Raw genomic sequence first — 20,322 nt, 5'->3', positions numbered from 1 at the left:
AAATGAGCTGTCAACATTTAAAGATTTCATTTCTGCTGATGAAATTATTAAATCTGTGAATGAGAGCAGCTGTTTTGGAAGATAAGCAATTATAAAATGTCGTTCATGTCAGCAAAGACAACAGTAGAGAGCAAAATGGATGCTAGCCAAATGAATTATACGCATGCTAATTCTGGAATGATGTTATGATCTGTCCTGTTAGACCTTTATTTAGATAACGTGATAAATAAGCGAGAAGAAGTTCAGGTTGGAGCTGTTAACCCAGTTAAAATATATTTAGGTCGCGGATAATAAACATGAATTACTGCATTTTATCTGTGGTGGACGGGTTACCTGCCCAGGTGTCACCATCCAGGTGAGGATAAATTATCCAACCATCCACTCAAAACAACAAAGGTAAATTAGCACTTGAGAATTTGTTTGGAAAATTTATTTAGGGGAAGAAAGTGCGCTAAACATTTTAAAAATTAGCAAAACACAATAAAAATTAACACTGCTATTATCTGATTAGCTAATGTGCTAATCTGCATTAGCATTAGCTATAATCATGCTAAAGCTAATAAGCTAATACTTATTAGCAGACAAGCTAATAAGCATTAGCTTATCTGCGTTACCTTAGCAGATAGGCTAATAAGCATTAGCTTATCGGTGTTAGCTTAGCAGATAAGCTAATGCACTAATAGCGGTGCCCACCACTGCACACTGGGATGAATTTATGCTATTTAGAATACCAAAAAAAAAAAAAAAGATATGACAGGTTTTGTGTTAAAAAGAAATAATGGGACAAAAACTGAAAAAATATTCAGCAATTACATTAATTTACTAGATAAAATTAGCTAAACTCAGCAGCAGTTAAAAGAGACCGGAGCTGACAGCGTGTAATGACAACACAGGAAATGTTGGACATAAAACGTGAACAGCAGTGAGGCTCTTCATCCACCGGACAGAGATCTACTCATGTATACCGAGGAAAATCTTAATCATGCTCTCTTTAAAATGTCTGGATCCTGGGGTGCTATGGTGACGCAGGGGCAAAGCACGAACCACATATTGAGGCCTTAGTCCTCGTGGCGGAGGTCGCAGGTTCGATTCCCGGCCTGCCGATATTTGCTGCATGTCTTTCCCCTCTCTCATTACCCTGTTTCCTGTCAAACTACTTTCAAATAAAGGCCACTAGAGCCAACAAAATCTTTAAAAAAAATGTCTGGATCTTGCTTAGAAGGCAGTAAGTCATAAATAATTGAGAGTTCTCAATGCTTGCAGAAATGAAGACATACAAGATTAAAATTACAAATCAAAACCGAATTGGACCTTCATATTATCCAGTTGTTTTCCACGTGTTCTTCTCGTTCAGCTCCTTGTCTGTTTCCTTGTTGTTCCTGTTATAACTGGATCTGATAAATAGAGTCCCTGTTAGAGCAGAAAGCTGGAGCTTATCTGACATTACTGAGTGTCCCCTTCCCTCCATTCCCATTTCCTCACTGGCTCTCTAATTCTGGGACGGGACTTCCTCTAACAACCTTATCAGTTGGAACCACAACCCTGGAACAGACCCACTGAAAGAGATCTCACAAAAAATAAAGGAAAAATGAAAAGTAGTAATGTTATACCTGCATTATGTTATGCTTATCTTTATCTGTGGAATTTAGGAAATCTTTGTTTTCCCTTTGGATGTAGCACCCTTCCCAAAACCTCGGTTTGGTCTCAGTTTGAGAGAAAGACATTGTTTCGAGGAAACTCAAGGACACACAAGTGCACTAATATTGTGAAAAATCACTTTACTCCTTTTTCTCTCTCTTTTTTTTTTTTTTTTTAAAGAGCAGAGTGTACAGACCGCTGCAGTAAAGCCCCCTGTGAGGCTCTTGTGAAAACTGTAGGTCTCTGAGTGGAACGCTGTTGTTCGGTTGAGATAATAACGTCTGTGATGAAACACTCCAAGCAGCTCGTGTTTATGGACCTGCAGGGGAATATTCAGACCCAGTTTTGGTCCAAGCGAAAAAATGGAACTATAAATTACTTTTTTTTCACAATTCAGTCAGATAAATGCGTACATAAAAAAGGCTGCAGATATTCTCTAAATCTGAATATTGTGGTCAACCTTTGGTACTAAATCTGGGAACTAGGAAAAATTTGAATAAAGCAAATCTTTAAATATATGGTCACTTTGATTGTGACCTGGTATTTGTTGATGTTTGTAATGAAAAAGGTTGATTAGACTTAAATATCAATCTGTAACTGCATCAACAGCAGGTTCATGAGAGGAAAATTGTTCTTTTTAGTTTCTACCATCTGCATAAATGTTCGTGGAGTTTTGCCTGAAGCCTTTTCAATTGTGTGAGTCCACATCGTATCTTAGGCAGAATCTCCATTGCTCTACCGGAGGAAAAAAGTCCCCAAACAGTCGAGAACATCTCCAGTGGAAACTGTCACATCAGGATTGTTTTAAGTCATCAGGATTGTCCGGATGAATCATTTTTGGAAGGTTTCAGAGATTAATGGAGATGTGGCCTTTGGAAACATTTTTAGTTATTTACGTCTTTCTATTCTGAATGCTGTCTTATTGTTTTTGGGGCTTTAATTTGGGTGCAGAATCAATGTGTGTCTTCATTGAGAGCAGATCAGCTCTTACTAAACAACAAATATTAAATTCTTTTGGTGTAGCACTTGATTTTTTTGTCTTTTATGAGATATAAAGTTAAATAGTGCAAACACATTTTAAGGCCAAACAGTCGTGTCAGAATCAGAGACAGAAACCATTGTTTTCCTTTCTTACAATGTGGTTATCCACCAGAATGAATTAAAATATTTTAATTTCTAACCCGGTCACAAGGGTTTATTTCTGGAAATGTTAAGAATTGTTCCGAATTTAAATGGCTCAAATCTCTCCTCTTGTGCAGAAAGTTTTTTGTTTTCCAATTTCTCTAAGTAAAACAAAAGCCACGTAACAGCTTCCAGTCAAAGTATATCTAAGATTGAATTGATTTAATATCAGTAAATCTCAGACTAACAAATTTCTCAAAGCATTGTACAAAACAGAAGGATCCACAAAATATTATTTTAATTCATACATTACAGATAACTTTTAGCCTATAACCCCTGTTATTCATGTTTTTGGATAATATTTCCAATCTAAAAGGATTAGTTTCACAATTAAAAGCTGGTTTTTTTTTTCATCCTCTGTATTCCACAGCAGTTCTTAGCATACTTGCATCATTAGCTTTTTAATTAGCAACCGTGCTAATTCATCAAGGCAACAAATGCTGCTGTCAACATGGGCACTCCACTAAGGATTGAATGTGGTTGCATTAATACTGCTGCTGCTAATAACAGACAATAGCATCTGTTGAATGGTGGTTTACACATTTCGAAACATAATTAGCTCTTCGCAACAACTGACACATAGGAGCAAAATCCAAAACATCTCAGCAGACGGAGGAAATGTCTAAGACGCAGGGGGCTCCACCAGGGACGACCAGCAATTAGCTTGACTGGAGTTTAGTAGGTGAGAGTCTGAACAAAAGTCAGACATGTGGTTTCGGATTGTTAAGCCAGACACAAATGACTTCAGGCTTCTGGATTTGATGGCGGCGGCTCTGTTTTTCTTAGCTGGGTTTGAATAAACAGTGCTGCTCTGGGCCGGGGCCATGTTGATTCCAGAGGGGAGATAAGCAAGGTAAATAAAGCCCAACGCAGAGTGGAAGAGATTTCCTCTCAATGGCGCTCAACTGTTTTACTGTTTAAACGCCTCCAGATGGGTTGAGTTAAGGAAGCAAATGTCGTGTGACAAGCAAAAGGAGAAAGCATTACGGACATGTCCCAGTGTCAGTTTGGTGATTTGCAGAACTTCCCATTTTTTCACATCCATGCTTGTTAATCTAATCTGCATGTTGATGGACAACAATAACACTTCTTATTTTACAATCTTCTGACGGTGAATAATTAAACATCATTGAAAATATAACATAATTGAGTGATGGAAAAAAAACACACTTATGCACACTTTACCCCAACTTCAATGTATTTTTATCCTTATTTTGATTATAACATTTAAACTCAGATACATTATGATCCATAAAAAAATGATTTTTCACCTAAAATTACAGCATTTTGTTGTGGTCAACACAAGGAATGTCAAAGTCCAGTCATGTCCTTTTAGCTGTGTCTCAAATTTAACAAAAATAAATTCATAACTGGGTCATTAGCAGGAGTCAAAAGATTTGTCTGATTACTGAAGAAACGTTTCAAATTGACTTGTTTCTATTAATCAAATCTGTGATTCAGCACACCTGCTGCAGGTGGATATGATGCAAGACATTCTCATTTTCTAGCTTAACAACAGAAGCAAATTAACTTTTAGTTTTTTTTATATATATATATATATATATATATATATATATATATATATATATATATATATATATGCATGTTTAAGTTCCTTTTGGGATCAATAAAGTATTGTTGAATTAAATTGTATTGTGCAGGCTCACTTAAAAAAAAGATCAGATCAATCATTTTTGTTTCTCATTTCAAAAATAAAAACTCAAAATCAACGAAGCTACAAGTAAAGGCTTGAAGTAATTCATGTTATGTGTATTTAAGTTTCACCTTCTGAAATATGTGACAAAAAACGTTGAACTTTGTTATGAGGAAGTAACATAAAAAGTGTCAGGTGGTTTATGTTAGTGTTTTTTCAGCTGTATTAGATGTAGTAATAGGTCAGGAATATGACACAATATGGGGAAGTGTTAGCTTTCCAAATGATTGACTGTTTTTAGTAAACTGCGACTTTCCTAAAAGCCATGACTTATCATTTGGTCATGAGGCTCTGAGTAAAAAACTTGATGAAGTCACTTCTATCCTTTGTTTCCCTGTCGATGCGGAAGAGAATCGCTGCGATAAAAGTCTTGTTTCCCCTTGACAAAAACTTGTTTTTTCTATTAGAGGTACGCTCTAACAGCTTAGAGGGAGCAAAAAATGATGACAAGGAAAAATAGATTAATTAAGGTACCTCAGCGTCGCAGCAGACACTTAATCATAGATTGTGCTTGTCACAGGGATTTAGGATCTGATTGACTTGAACAGATTATGCCTCTCTTCATTTTCTGCCTTTGTGCAATAGAAAATTAATTGTCAGTGACATTTGGTTGTAATCCCCCCCTCTCTCCTTCTTCTTCCCTCCACCTCCTCCACTCTCTACTTCCACCAATTAATTGGCTCTCGTTTATATTCTCCATTCCAAAGATTTTCCTTTAGAGATACACAGGAGGCAGAATCATTTCCTTGACAACATTGAGTGTTTTGATTGAGTGTAGAATCTAAGCATCGCTTGATGCTGATGCGATTCTCCGGCTCATACTTGGAGTGCTGCGTCAGTGCTTTCTCTCGCAGCCTCACACACATAAACACACACACACATTGTCTGAATGACAGCTAAATATTTAGAATGGCCCATTCCAGCTTGGCTCGTCAATCATCTGTAGATGTGATAGCCTAACTCTCTCAAAAGAAGAATAAAACAGAACAAGGGTGACAAAAGTTGAAAGGAAACGAAATGTAGAACAATTTGTCATACTGAGCTTCAGCCAGCGGTCAGAAACATTACAGCACAAACTATTAACACAATAAATGTTGCATGTTGCTATTTGTTCTGTTCTGTCAACTGCATTCATCAAAAAAAGTTGTTGGGCTTTGAAAACAAGCAGATGGAAAAGTGAAAACACTCATGTTGACTGTTAATACCGCCTGTATCTGGAACCTTTCCTGGCGACATCAGCATACAACCTGAGTTTCCTTTTCAAATGTTTTTTCAGCTTTGCAAAAAGTAAAAAATAAAAATAAAAATCAGCTATTTGGGAATTGCAATGTTTCCATTACAAAAGAAATGCATTTACAATCATATGTGAATATATTTATTCACATAATAAGTAATTAAAACCAAGATCTTCATACAACTTCCTGTCATCTTCTTCTTCATCATTTCCGCCAGTAGTAACATCTGGTTGTTGATTACATGACTTGTGTGATTGGATAGAACTGCTTCCATTGCATTTTTGCAAAATATTCTACGATCTAATGTGGCCAAAAACACACCTCATCCCAGCACCAACGCTTTGAATATGATGAACTTTCCAAATTGCACTAATTTTTCAAACCTCAAATTTTGTTTCAATTGAGTGAAAGACCTGGGTTGGGGTCCAAGTCGAGGGACTTTGGCGTTCAATTCCTTCGATGGCCAGACATCCAGTGACCCCTGGGACAAACAGGGCCAATTATGAGGAATTGGCAGTAAATATTGGCTGCTGTCATTTTAGATTAAAACTGAATATTCTTACGATGGAGTTTCACAAAAACTTTTCTATGCATCATATATACAAAAAAAAGGTATTTTCTGAAATTTGTTAAACTTTAGAGCCAGGCGTTGAGCTTCCACGCTCATTTCAACTGCAAATACCCAGCTAACAATCCAGGAAAGGTTCTGCTGAAACAAACTTAATTGACAGAGAAATGGGAAGAGGGTGACAGAGCAAAGGATGAAGTAGAGGAGAAAAATGAATGTAAAATGAAACAAACAAGGAGGAATATGTGAGGGGAATGAGCAGAATAATAAGAGGGAGTTTAGAGCTTTGATGGAGAAAATGCTGTCAGCTGGCATCATGCACAAGGGAGCGGCAGAGAGAAAACGAAGGAAATTGTGGGAGACCGGCTGCTGATAGAATGAAGGAGGAGTGAAGGATGAGATAGCATTGTAGCATGATGAAACAGAGGTCAAACCTGTGTGTGTGTGTGTGTGGGCGTGTGTGTGCGTGTTTACTTCCTGTGTCAAATTAAACTGTGGAGCCAAAGATGGACATTTCATTTCCCAGATATGATTGATGGGAAATGTCTGAGTCCCAGAGAGGTGTGTGATATCCCGACCCGACTCCTTCACACGTAAACACTGAAACAGGCCATGCTGCTGTCACACTCAGCTAAATATACGCATATTATTATATATATATATATATATACACACACTGATAAGCAACTAATGTTTAATTAAAATGTGTTAAAATGCAAATGATCTTCGTTTCAAGCCTCAAGTTCTTCACCTGGAGGAAAGAATGTAGAAATGATCATTTTACAGTTTACTGAATTTGATCGCTGTTAATGTTATTATAACAGATTGGAATTGGATTGCTTGTAATTTGTGTAAGCCGGTGGGAATTTCTGCAGCAGTAATGTAAGCATCGCTCTGGTCTGTTGTGAACTATTTACCCCTTCATGCCTGGCAATTCTTTGAAATGCTCTGACTGTCTCTGGATTCTTGGCTTTTCCTTCTCTGAACGCCAACATCAGACTGGAAAACACAGTGAACCAGTGGATGGATGGACGTTTGTAATTGAATAAAAACTTCAAATCGACTGGGAATTTATTTGGACTTATTTGTTTTTATATGCAATTCTGTGGGGAAATTCTCTGCTATAATTCGAGAGCACAATCTTTCAGTTTGAAAGCAGGAATTTATGTCTTTTGTTCTCAAACCTTTTAACAACTGTGCTTACAAACGCACTTTCATCCTATTGGCTGAGAGGTTGCTAGGCAACAGAACTTTTCTAGTGCCAGAATGGAACCGAATCATATTCATGTCATATTCATATATATATATATATATATATATATATATCATATTCACTTGCGAATAATACTTGCAAGTGAGCAGAGAAGTTTACAAGCGGAGATTTAATCTGAACAGAAACAAGTTTTGAGCGCGAGGAGAAATGTTTGAGAATGCAGTAGATATTTAAACGAGAGCAAAAGTTTTGAGCACAAATATTAAAGGTTTTGAGAAGAAAGGCATGAAGTCCCGCTTTCAAACTGAAAATGTGTGCGCTTGAATTATGGCAGAAAAAGTCTCCCATACGATTCCTCTAGTTCTGTTTTGGTCCCATATAAACAAACTTATATTTCAGGTTGAAATAAGAATGAATATTTGTTTTATCTTTATGTCTTTCAGGAGTACTAAGCTGTTAAAAAAAAAAAAGTGCTGGACCCCTTTTTATTTTATTTTTCTGCACTATATCATCAATCTACAGAAGACAATTAGGGCCAATGAATAAATCTGACTCTTCTTTTTTCCAGTGGCCCTAGTCCTCTTTTGTATCAAGCAAATTGTAGAACTGGATAAAAATAAAATATGCAAATAAAAATATATAATTGGTGACAGGTTGCTAAGTCATAATTGTTATGGTTGTGGTGAAAGTGTAGTTTGTGTTGAATAATTGTAATAAAATCAAACCAAAAACCAATTTAATACAACAATAATAATTACCTGTATTTATAATAACTATTATAATAAATAATTATAATAATTGTTTATTATAATAAATGTATTATATTTATTTTAATAAATAATAATAATAATGCAACTGTTATAGGATAGCAACATGTGACAATTACAGTTAAACTCCTCATTATCATTTACTTTTTTTCTGCATTAGTATCCATTAAATCTCCATAAACTGCAGCAGTCGTAGTGTAGGCAGTTGTTTGAATGGATGTCATTTTTACAGTGATGCTTTCTCCAGCTGCAATAGAGTGAATGAACCTCAGTTCTGAAGGAACAGGAAGGTTTTGCTTCCTCTTGGAAAACTAACAAACTGTATATTTCTCTAAGAGTCTGTCTCTAAATAAGTATTCAGTGTGTCTTTCAGCAGAAGGAGGTAAAGCTAATATTTCAATATTTTGTTTCCTAGCATACAAATTTGTTTGCTTTCTTGCTGATATAGCCAATCAGGCATGTGGCTCCAGGGGAAACGACTGAGCCTGGCTGCCTTCTTGTCTCTGTGGTGAACAAAATGGAAAAGACTGAAACAGAAACGGGTCAGGAGTTGCTCCACGTTCTGCTACGTCCTCCCAGTTACCGTGACCTTGTGCACAGACTCTTTAACTTTTCCTCTAGAAAGATCTCCTGATTCAACGAAGAGGAACGACTTCCAGTTCACCAGTGGAGGCGGGAGCTTTCTGATGTGTCCATTATTAGTCATTAAAAGCTGAATTCCAGGCTGAAGCTTTCTCCAAGCTTCTCTGAGAGCCTCATAATGTTCCTGTTGTGCAACACGTTTACGATCCGTTATAAATTGAGTGTTTTCAGGCCTTCCCCTGAATGCACCGGGCCATGGAGGTGAGGCTAGCCTGGCTCTGTGGGTTTCCGGTGGCTGCGGCAGACACAGACAGCGTGTTGATTTTTATGATGTTAGACTTGGCCAGCTCTGTTCCCCTTTTAAATGCTCCTGCCCTGCAAACAGAAAAGTATTGTTCTGCAGACACAGAGACAGAGAGAGAAACTGGCCAGGCAGAGGAACTGGATGCTGCGGGAAATAAAAAGCAGGATTCAGATACTGCGACTGTGAAGCAGTTGAGACTTTTTGCTTCAGGTTTTACTTCCTTTTTGTACTTTGAAGAGGTGATTCCAGCAGCTAGTAAAAGACAAAATGTTTGCAGTGATTTAAAAGTGAATGTATTCTCCTTAATTGGACAAGGACTATCTATTCTTTATTTTTTTTAAAGTCAGAGAGCATCTTAGGTGATATTTTTTTCAGTGAAGCTGTACAGAGAACCGTAAGAGATTTTTGTTTTTAATTTATGACTCCAAACAGCCTAAATGAAGCATTCATCCAAACAAAGTGTTTAAGCTGGTAGGACAGAAATCCTTTTCCAAGGTTTTCCCAACCGAGAAGTGATTCAATCTGTACATTCAGAGTCTGACTGGAGTTTCCTTCAGAGTGACAGAAAGAGGTTTCCAGAAAGCACCTGATCATGCCAGAGGTTGATCTGATGTGGACGACCCATTCTGGAAAACAGAACTCCTCACCTCATCTCTAGGTCAGTCTGGTTCACAGTCAGTAGTCTAGCGCCAGTATCCTGGCGAACATTTCGCCCCCTCTGCATGCGAACCTACTCTGTGATTGGTCTGAATTTTATGGGTGTGTTTATTTATGCTCAACTTCCCGGTGGATCAGTAGGTAGCACAGGTAGTCAGAACAGCGGCTTTTCAGTCAGAAAGCAGATTTTGTGGAGGTTGTTAGGAAGTATGTATTGAAATATTAAACTCTCGCTGCTCATTTCTGATGCGATTCAACAGGAGAATGTCTCACCGACGCCTGGATAATGTGAAAAATAAAATTTGAATTTCCCTGTCTGTCGGTTATTATTTCCTCCTCCTCCAAATTTGTAAACTTGTAATAGTCATTCTTGTGCAAACGAACATCCTAAAACCACATGACCGCACGTGGACAGTTCAACTTCTGGACCGCTAAGCCGAAGCCTCTCTATCCTACAGTTGAAGCTTCTTGTATTATGGATCTTCTTAAAGTGATGATCCATGTGTTGGGTCCATCTGTGAAGGGTTGGAAGTGGATGAAGCAGAAAAGCAAGAGCTTCGCTTTTCCTTTCAGCTCCTTCTTTACTACATTGGGGTTTCTGCAGACAGGGGACTTATTTAAAAAGAAATGGGGGAAAAAACTCATAGATGGGTGGATGGATGGAAAATGTACAATTATTAAAATATAAAAATTTTATGTTGAAGTAGTTTTGGCTTAAATGTGCTTTTTAACCTCCATTGATCTGGAATGAATCAAGCTACGTCGTCTTTCAACTTCGGTCTCAATCATCTGAGCGACATTTAAATAATTCGCTTGTAAGGTGATGAGCAGTGACATTTTTCTTAAAGCCAGACTCCCGCGACCCTGGAAAGGGGCTGAGCTGGAAACCGAGAGCACAGTTCCTCCTGTCCTAACAACCCCTTTGAGGGGAATGATGAAGAGTGGCCTGCACAAAGCCAGCACTCAGCTTTAATTGGATGGAAGGTGGTTGTACCCCTGTACCATAAATAACTGCACCCAGAAAAGCTGTGGGTATATATATATATATATATATATATATATATATATATATATATATATATATATATATATATATATATATATATATATATGTGTGTGTGTGTGTGTATGGGGTGTGTGTGTGCGTGTTTTAGGGGTTAGTTGGGTGGAGAAAGGTTTAACCATAATGCAGTCTCACAGAGAACTTGAGCACACTGAGAATAAAGGAGGCTGCCAGGAACCCGGTGTAAATATCCTGTGGACTAACTGATTTGTCGATGGTCATAAACACGACATAAAGAGCTAATATACAGGTCAGCACCTGCATGATATATTACTGCAGGAGGCTAAAGGGCTTTATCAAAGCATTTCAATTTCCTTAAAATCCCCCTAAAAACATTGCATTTCTGCAAAGAATACTTTTATTTTCTTTTCTTTAAAGTTTGGACTGGACATTTTTTAAAGTTTGGTAGAGTTGGGTTTATAAGTTTAAATATATATATATATATATACAAAGGCATAACTTTTAATAAAACACAAAGGGAATATAATCTAATCACAATTTTACAATCTAATCAGAGTTTATAGAAATAATTCTAATACCTGATACTGTCTAGCTGCATCTTGCCATTAAACATGTTTATGGTCTTTATGGCCAAAATCTGAGGATTGAGAGATTCACAGAGAGGAATGTATCTGGTTTAGAGGTGGCAGGGCTTTTTTATTAGATCTTTGCAGAAGGTCTGATCCTGTGGGCGTATTGACAGAACATTGCACTAAGACACTGATCTAATAAACAACAACAATAACAAACAACAAATATATTCCAGATTACAAAATACAGCAGTAGGATATAATTGCATGGTTGAAGGAATCTTCAATACAATATCAAATCTACGTGGAGCAGTATTTAAAAAAAAAAAAAAAAAAAAGCCAGTTGAATACAATCAGTCAGATTTCTCACACTTAGTTTCTGTCAATAAATTCAGAGTTGTTGCCATAGCAACTGATAACGCCACATTACCCCCAAAAAGAGCAGAACATTCAGTCCGTTACAGCATCATCTTTTTAGGCTTGATGTTTATTTTACGAATATTAATAAGTGATCGCTGTTGTATTTTAGTTACCGTTGCTATTGGCTAATATAGATTAGCTAATTGAAACATCTTTAATGATGATCTGTCAGAGTGGGTGTCACCTCATTTATTTTTTAATTGAACTCAAACACATCAAATTCCACATCACATCTACATGCTAAGGTTTTCAAAGTCCAGCAAGAATAACTAACCTCCTTTCCTGTCCCTCACTTTTTTTATTGTTGTTAATTAAAACGTTTTCCCGACTTTTTCAGCTTAAACCAATGGTAGTCATCATTGGCAAACAGCTTTTTACCCTCCAGCAGGGAGATGCAGGCAGGATCTTGTAACCATGACATTTTAATTGTGTTTCATATTAAAACTGTGTGACAATTATGCAATTATAATTAAATTGCAATTGCGTAATTATGATTTTTCGACATCAGCCAAATATCACAAAGTTTTGTGCACATTTATAACGGAAGCACAACTTTTGTTGAATTTATGCCATGATGAATGAAAGTGTTCACTTCTAGTAAGGTAATGTGGTGGGGGAATGTATATCAGCCATACATAAACCAGCACCTACAATTATTTCCACTGTGTGGTGGGAGGGCTCTGCCTAAGAGATGAGGTGAGGAGCTTCATCTCCTCGCCTCAAACAGCTCTCACCAGAGTTGCTGCTCCTGTACGTCATGAGAAGTCAGCTGAGGTGGTTTGAACATTTAGCTAATTTGTCTCCTGGATGTCACACACATTCCAGTGGTAGAAGACCTGGGGCAGATCTAGAGCTCCCTGGAGTAATCTGAATACGCCGTGGGATTTCCCAGGAGGAGCTGGGAAGCATGAGGGATGTCTGGGTTTTCCCTCTTGGACATTTTACCTCCATGACCCAATTATGAATAAGTGGGAGGCATTAGATAGATGAGTCTTTGCTGGTATTTATTTTGCACATCTAATTTAATCGTACCCTCTATCTTTCCCCTTATGTTAGACAATTCTCACCTCACAACTGGTGGAATTTAATTGGCTCGAAATTTTGGCACTTGGAAACTGATTAAGGGAGCATTTACATCACTTCTGTTTAGTCCAGGGGTGGGCAATCCTGGTCCTTGAGGGTCAGTCTCCTGCAACTTTTAGATGTATCTCTACTTCAACACACCTGAGTCAAATAATGAGGTCATTAGCAGGACTCTGGAGAACCTGACTGCTTTTAGAGCGGTCTCCGATCCGTTTGCATTCAAACACGCTTTTGAACCGCACCAGAGGTCACTCCAACAGGCAGACCAGAGTTTGTTTTTTATTGGTCCGCATCAGAGTTTGGTTGTTCATTCACACTTCTCCAACCAATCTAGACTTTCTAAACAAATGAGTCTGACTCAAATGGACTAAACCAGAGCTGGGCAATTCTAGTCCTCGAGGGCCGGTGGTCCTGCAACTCTTAGATGTCTCCCTGGTCCAGCACACTTGAATCCAACAGATGGATTACCTCCTAAGCGCAGGAAGTGAACTATACCGCAGGGCATTGTGGGTAAATACAAACAAACGCACTAATCTAGTGCTAGTGGGAGAAATGGCTCGTAGCCTTTTACCAAAAATAAAGGAGAAATCACTAAAATCTGATGCTTCTCCATATTTGTTTTATGTTTTGAGAAAAAGGAAGTTATCCTCAATGTCTTCTTCAAAGGCTTTCATGTTGTTTCCTTCAGTGGTTCTTGGTGCAGCGCCTCCACAGGCCAGTTGAGGAAGTGGAGCATCAAAATTGTGGCGATACTTTAAAATATAAAGTCACTGTCTTTTTTTTTTTTTTTTTTTTTACATATTTTCCATATGTAGAGATCATCAGGTAATTTGATCTGTTCATCCTTCAGGCACAATTATTTTTTTAAAAACTAGCTTTTTCTAACTCCTTTAAAGCTTTGTTTATTATAGATTTTGATTGAACCTGAACTGTCATCTTATAATCCACCTATTGGTCAAAACTAAAAACCTAAAGAGATGCATAATAATCACTTAATTAATTTTTTTATGTTTTTGCCCTTGAAGAAACCACCGTTTGTCCCTTTTTGTAGAAACATGTCAGGATTGAAGGTGTGGGATGTGAAACTATCATTATCAAGCTTCCCCATGCACTCCCATCTCAGCCCTAATTGCCTTTTTCTCCTTGTGGTCATGTGTGTTTTGGACAAGATGTCCATCTATAACTTACAGAAGGAAGGACCCCCGTCCGGCTCGACCATCTGTCACCTGGGCACCTGCAGGGCCCTGAGCCTTGTGCTGAATAAAATTAAGACTTTGCAATAACAAACGTCCAGTTATGTTCCACTCATACAGATTCACTCTTCTTACTGTGATAAATATTCCTGTCACAACTGAAAAGACATATTACTTCAGAGTCAATTTTCTTCTTGTTACCCTTGATTATTGTGGGTTTTTACCTGAATTTGCTGGATATTTAGTATTTTTATTCGGGCAGCTAGCGGGGACACCACTGTCCCGCTGAGACACAAATTAAAATAGCACCCAAGAAGGAAAAACTGACCACATTCCATCACTCCTTTCAAACTCGTCTTTCCTTATGTTTTTTTTCTCCGGACTTGCAGGCGGAGACCCAAGGTCAGTGGAGGTCTGACGGGACGTTGATGAATGGATGTGACGGGTGTCATCCTGGATAAACAGCGCCCGGGCCCACATGCTGCTACATCCTGAAAAATACGTCTGTTCCACCAGCAGCCCAGGGAAATAGTTTGGAGGTTTCACACATCCTTTCGATAGCTCACTCTGTCTTTCTCTCTGCGTGGAGCGTACATCATTCCCCGTGTACGAAAAGAAAATAAAGAAAATAACACATACCCATCTTATAGTCCGAACCACACAAACACACATGCGTTACGCTGACACCGAAGGGTAATATCTGATACATGACACAGAGAGCACACTCCATTTCCCAGTAAAGGTCACTGTTTTTTTGACAAACTGTATCCGCTAACATTCGTGCCTTCCATGCACTGTTACGGCCAAATAAATGCGTCTGTCTCTGCCGGCTAATCTCCGATCCCTCCCCGCCTCGCTCCTTCATGTCTCCGTAGATAAATAGCTTAACATAAAAGGCCTCTTAAAATATGACTTTGCTCCAACTTAAGTGGAGTAAACTGGAAGGATGAAGGAGGGGAATTGGAGGTGATGGTAGATCCTGGGACAGACCCAGACCAGGAAGCGTCAAGGACAAAGTGAAATCTTAACGGGGTACAGAAAGCCGTAAAGATGGAGAGATTGTTCAAACAAGGAGAGGAATGTATAAGAAAAAAGGATTTATTGCATTCATTAAAAAAATTAATAAAATTCTCTTTTACTACAGAAAAAATTTACTGCTTAGCAGTGTAGACTTTTACAGACTATTTCACACCAGCTTATTTTGAGGACTCTGTGTTCAGAACCAGGTCCAAATCAAGGTCAGATTGACTGTTAGTGGTCCGTCTCCCCTAAAAATCTACATGTTAGGAATCTAAACTTGCTTTCATTAACATTAACTATTTCCCTTTCCTCTGTCAAGAAAAGAGAGGAATAGAGATTTGGTTTCTCTATAATAAAATATCCTTTAGCTGCAGGTGTGATAAAACCTGAATCGGCCTCGGTATCATCTGACACATTGAATATTGATAATTGTTTACATTTTTCCTATCATTAATATTCAGCATCTGCTTCATCTGTTGTTCCTGAAGCAAATACCAGTAATGGTATTCAAACACAAATTTACACTTTATTTTAACTGGAGGTTGCAGCTGTTCTGAGCTAACAATCTAAATAATCCTTTTGGCGTTAAATGAGTTGGAGAAATAAAAACATATTTTCTCAGATGGCGCTTTGATCGTGACAAGATTAACTGCTGCAGGAACTTCTAACCTTAGCAGATAGGAAACAACTTGGGAAGATATTTCTACTCCACATCTGGACTTGACAATATTTTATTTATTCTACTTTGCAAGTTTTCCCAATCGATCAGACGGTGAGAACATTTCTTGTGCACAGCCGTCGTCAAAAACGTCAGTTTTCCTCTTATGAAATAATATTTTATTAATTTCCCTGGACTTGCTGTGATGTTGAAAAAATATGTAGAGATCATCAGGTAATTTGATCTGTTCATCCTTCAGCTTCTTCTCAACGAAAGTAACCACCTGATCATGATGATGCCACTCCCGTGCTTCACCATGTTCCTCCTGTTGACCCTAGAAGAGCCATTCTTTACTCCATACCTGCTATGGCAATTTATTATAACTGTATTGTGCTTTTTCAAGTTGATTACAGCTATTGTTGAATGTAAGCTGATGAATTAAATTCTGCTGATTGCATTTAATATATTTAATATTAGTTTATTATGACCAATATTAACTAAATAGCAAGAAGTGACTTGTTATGAGTAATTAGGTTTTTCCATTATTTTTGCATTTTGTAGTGTGCAAAACTACCTCAAAGTCCTGAAATGTTAGTCAAACTAAAGATTCGGTCTCAGTCTTTGTCCCGACTTGACTCCCTTCTCCTGACTGATGCCTTTGAGAAATAATGTTCTTTTGATCCCTTACAATAGCCTTTCTGCAAACAATTTTCCAGCAACAGGATGGAAATGAGTAATTTTGTTAGGAAATTACTACTTTATTTCTGTTTAATCAGATTAATTATGCCAAACTATCCAAAGGCTTTAAATCACAACAAAATTCTGGGAATGTAACAGGGTTGTGCATACGTTTTGAACAGAATGAAATAGTGCCGGAAATATTAAACCGGCATCAGTGATACAAATATACAGATGATTACTGTACTGTAAGCTGCCAGCAGCGGTGGCCAGCTGTCTGCAGAATGAAAAATGAAAGTGTATATTTGGGGATATTTGATCAACCGGAAATAGAAGCTCTCAAAGCCACAGAAATAGTTCTTATCAGGGTCAAATCAAATAGCAGTTATTTTCTAGACAGTGATAAAATATAAAACAGTCCCGCAGTATTAGAGGTTTGGAGTTACCACAGCTCACAGTGGACAAGCAGTCACCAGTTAATACCAGGGATGATTAATGTGCTGTATATTAAATTTTGTTAGCCTCAGAAAGATGTGATTACCAACAAAACCACAGCAGAAAAACACACAATAAGAAGATACCAGATCACCACATGAAAGCTGATCCAATATCAGTGGATTTGTGTGTTGCAAGGCAACAACGGGGCGGCAGGATGCCTCATCCAGAAAGGAATGATCTCGACCTCCATTGATCCCTGTCTCAGTTTGATTGGAAATTATCAAAGCAGAGCTCAAATTTGTGAAACATTCATAAATCCATTGGTATAATACAGTGTTAGGCATTATATCACTGCAGAATGTTTGTTTGCACTTTATTACTGTCTGATATGCCATATCTATCCTATTGCAATATAACTGGAGAAGTATTTTTCTCACAATTTTGCATAAATCTCAGATTATCATCATCATTCTGCTCCTCTAAGAATCTACATACTCTTACTTCCTATATTAATACTTTTCAGATTTGTGTTTTTGTTTATTAGATTTATAAAATCCAATAGGATATACCATTACTTTAGATCAAATATGCAGTTTTTATCTTACTTAACTCGCCAGAGTTCAGCGCTTCATCTTCCTAAATTTCAGATCAGTAGACGTCAGTTTTTCTCTCTGGTGCTAAAGGTTGGAATGACTTTTTGCACTTTGTAAAAGGCAGAGCTTCTGTAAAAGAGTATAAAGGTTATTTTAATCTGTACTTAAAGAATTGTGATTGTCACTTTTTTCATTGTTGCTTCTTTTTAAAAAAATTTTCTGAAACATTGTTATATAAAATCAGCTTTTTTGAGCTGTACCTCAAGTTATAATGTTATTTCCTCTTCAAAAACATACCTGGAGTGTCGCTTTGATTCTTTAATGCATGTGTGAGAAAGCCTTAAATCTCCATGGCAACCATTCAGCTACACAAAACACCTGGGTGGACCTAGCTCCCCCTTTGAGGCATGACTTCTCCTCCTTGCTGCATTTTCCAAATTTCTTAGCTTCTGCCTCCTCTATATCTCCTCCTCTCAGCTCCTTCAGACTAGCCAGCAGCAGTTAGCAACACCTGGTGTAACTACACATCAGCTGAGCTCATTGTACGAGCTACTACTCAGTGAAACGCAGGTAAAAATGATGTTAGAGGGTTAATAGAGGAGAGATGTGATGACGTCCTGAAGGCAGAGCTTCAGAAAGAGCAGGAGGTTTTAAAGAGACAGACGCCAAATTTCAAGGTATTAAATATTAAAGTCACATTTTTTTCTAAGTCATATTTATATATATTTAGCATTTTTATAACATTTCAAGTTAACAGTTACCTGATTGTGCTACAAAATGGCACCATGTGCCTGGAAAACATACGATACTGCCAATTTAACACTTTAATGGTTTTTTTATGTTTCTATTCTCTATAGGATTGTATTTTATTATATTCTTGGATTATATAATTTTTTTCTATACTATTTGGATGGAGGTTTTCATATAACCCCGATGGGCTTTTGCCTCTTCCTGTGTTTATTTATTTTTTCATTTTTGTCTTAGTATCTTTCACCTGCATTTTAATTTTGCAAACTAAGCTAAACGCTCCTCTTTGTGTGGCAGGCAGAACCAGGTGGAAAACAAAAGAGAAGGGTGCATGTGGCGGAGGGAGCTGAGGGGCACGGGGTGCGCCCCTGAGGGAAACGGGGGGGTTCCTATACTGTACACAAGGTCACAGAGAAATATATGAAGTCTTGTCACAATGTGAAGGTTGAGCTATGGTCTCTATTGGTCCAGACAGTGACCGCCAGCGCAGGGCCAAAACATTTCCAGATGTCTGCCAACAGCGTTACTGGAGCTGGGTCTGTGTGCGAGCTCATGATTCTTGGGGGAGGGAGGGTTAACCCTGCAGGACTTTGCAAGGGAGAGAAGTGAAATGGAAATCAAATGACGAACACAGACATTAAAGTCTTTGCAGGGAGCAGGAGAGGGAGCAAGAGAGTTTGGATCGGGGACATAAAACTGTGTGTGTGAGAAAGAGAATGAGTGTGTCTATGTATGTAGATGTTCGTCAAAACTAGAGACACAGACATTAAAGTGCTTTAAATTTCTTCCCTCTGAGTTTCTTGCCCAAAGGGGAATCTTTTAATCCGCTCCCCAACATGCTGGCTTGCCAAGTATCCGACATCAATCACATCTTTTCTTTTTTTTTTGTTCAGTTTGTATCACCATTTTGCACTTTGGTTCATCATTACTGCTGATAAATAGGCAAATGCATTCTCTGGGCAATGATTACACTAGAGATGATCCACCAGGGAGTCTGGATGATGAGATGGATTGAATTGTTACAAAAATGCTTCAGCTAAAAAGGAATTTAAATGTCAAACCACTCCTAGACCAGGATTCTCTGCAGCTCTCGGTCTCAGGTGGGATTAAAAGACGAACAAGATTTCAAACATGATCTGTCATGTTCTGCATTAGCTGTCGGTAACTATTTCCCTGGTTTATATGTGATGAGATCCATTGTTGTAACTCAGCACAGACAGATTGGAGCAGATGAAATTTGGGCAAACTTTGTAGAAAAAACATAATTTTGCAATTGCAGTGTTTCCATTAAATAGGAAACTCATTTAAAATCACAAGTGAATAAGTTTGACATGCTGTGCCATAACCCTCCAAGTACTTCCTGTCATCTTCTTCTTCGTGGCTTTTGCCAGTGGAAACATCCGGTTGTTGATCATGTGAGGGATGTGATGTGGAAAATGTGCTTCCATTGCAGTTTTGCACAAATGTTATGCTTTGTTGTTTTTCTTTTGTTTTATGAGCCTTTATTTGATAGTGGTTAGACAGGAAAGAGAGAGGGTAAAGGCAAAGGTCAAAAGGTCATCAGGCCGGGCCTTGAACCTGTGTCGAAGACGAAGGTCTCCATATGTGGGTTGTAGTTTACCCCTGCACCACCACATCACTCACAGTTTTACAAAATAAACCAAGATGGCCAAAAAAAGTCACCTCATCCAAGCACAAAAACGTATCGAATAATTACTCCTTTTGAAATTTCCGTTAATTCATTCAGTTAATTCATTTTCCAAATGTTAAATTGTGCAGTTATATGGTCAATGGAAGTGCAACTTATGTGACGTTTCTACACTTGCACAACAAATCGCATTACTCTTAAATTAGATTTCCAAACATTTCCAGGACATTGGTGAGAAAGTCACAGCATTTTTATTGAAACATAAAACAACCAGAAGCAGAAAAATGCAGTCAAAGTGAATAATGTCAGCGTTGATCCCATGTTTTCCTTCCCAACCTGATCCTCCACTCAACCCTCTGATCGGGCCTTCAGTACTGAGGATTGTTGGTCC

At 38.0% G+C, this 20,322-nt stretch overlaps 1 long non-coding RNA gene across 3 annotated transcripts in view; it reads left to right on the top strand.

The window, feature by feature from the left end:
* LOC122840236 overlaps positions 1–20,322 on the top strand; it is a 103,644-nt gene that overhangs the window by 41,462 nt on the left and 41,860 nt on the right. Inside the window, exons 4-5 of one of the 3 annotated variants that reach the window (XR_006372189.1) lie at positions 14,539–14,688; positions 16,087–16,289. This is a non-coding gene — a long non-coding RNA (uncharacterized LOC122840236). Of the gene's footprint in view, positions 1–14,538; positions 14,991–16,086; positions 16,290–20,322 lie in introns of those variants that run through there. The other 2 variants (XR_006372190.1, XR_006372188.1) reach the window with 2 other exon arrangements.

This window comes from Gambusia affinis, linkage group LG11 (genome assembly GCF_019740435.1).
Source record: "Gambusia affinis linkage group LG11, SWU_Gaff_1.0, whole genome shotgun sequence".
Classification (NCBI taxonomy): Eukaryota; Metazoa; Chordata; class Actinopteri; order Cyprinodontiformes; family Poeciliidae; genus Gambusia; species Gambusia affinis.
The sequence above is the reverse complement of the archived record's forward strand: the minus strand, read 5'-3'. Positions and strand labels throughout refer to the sequence as shown.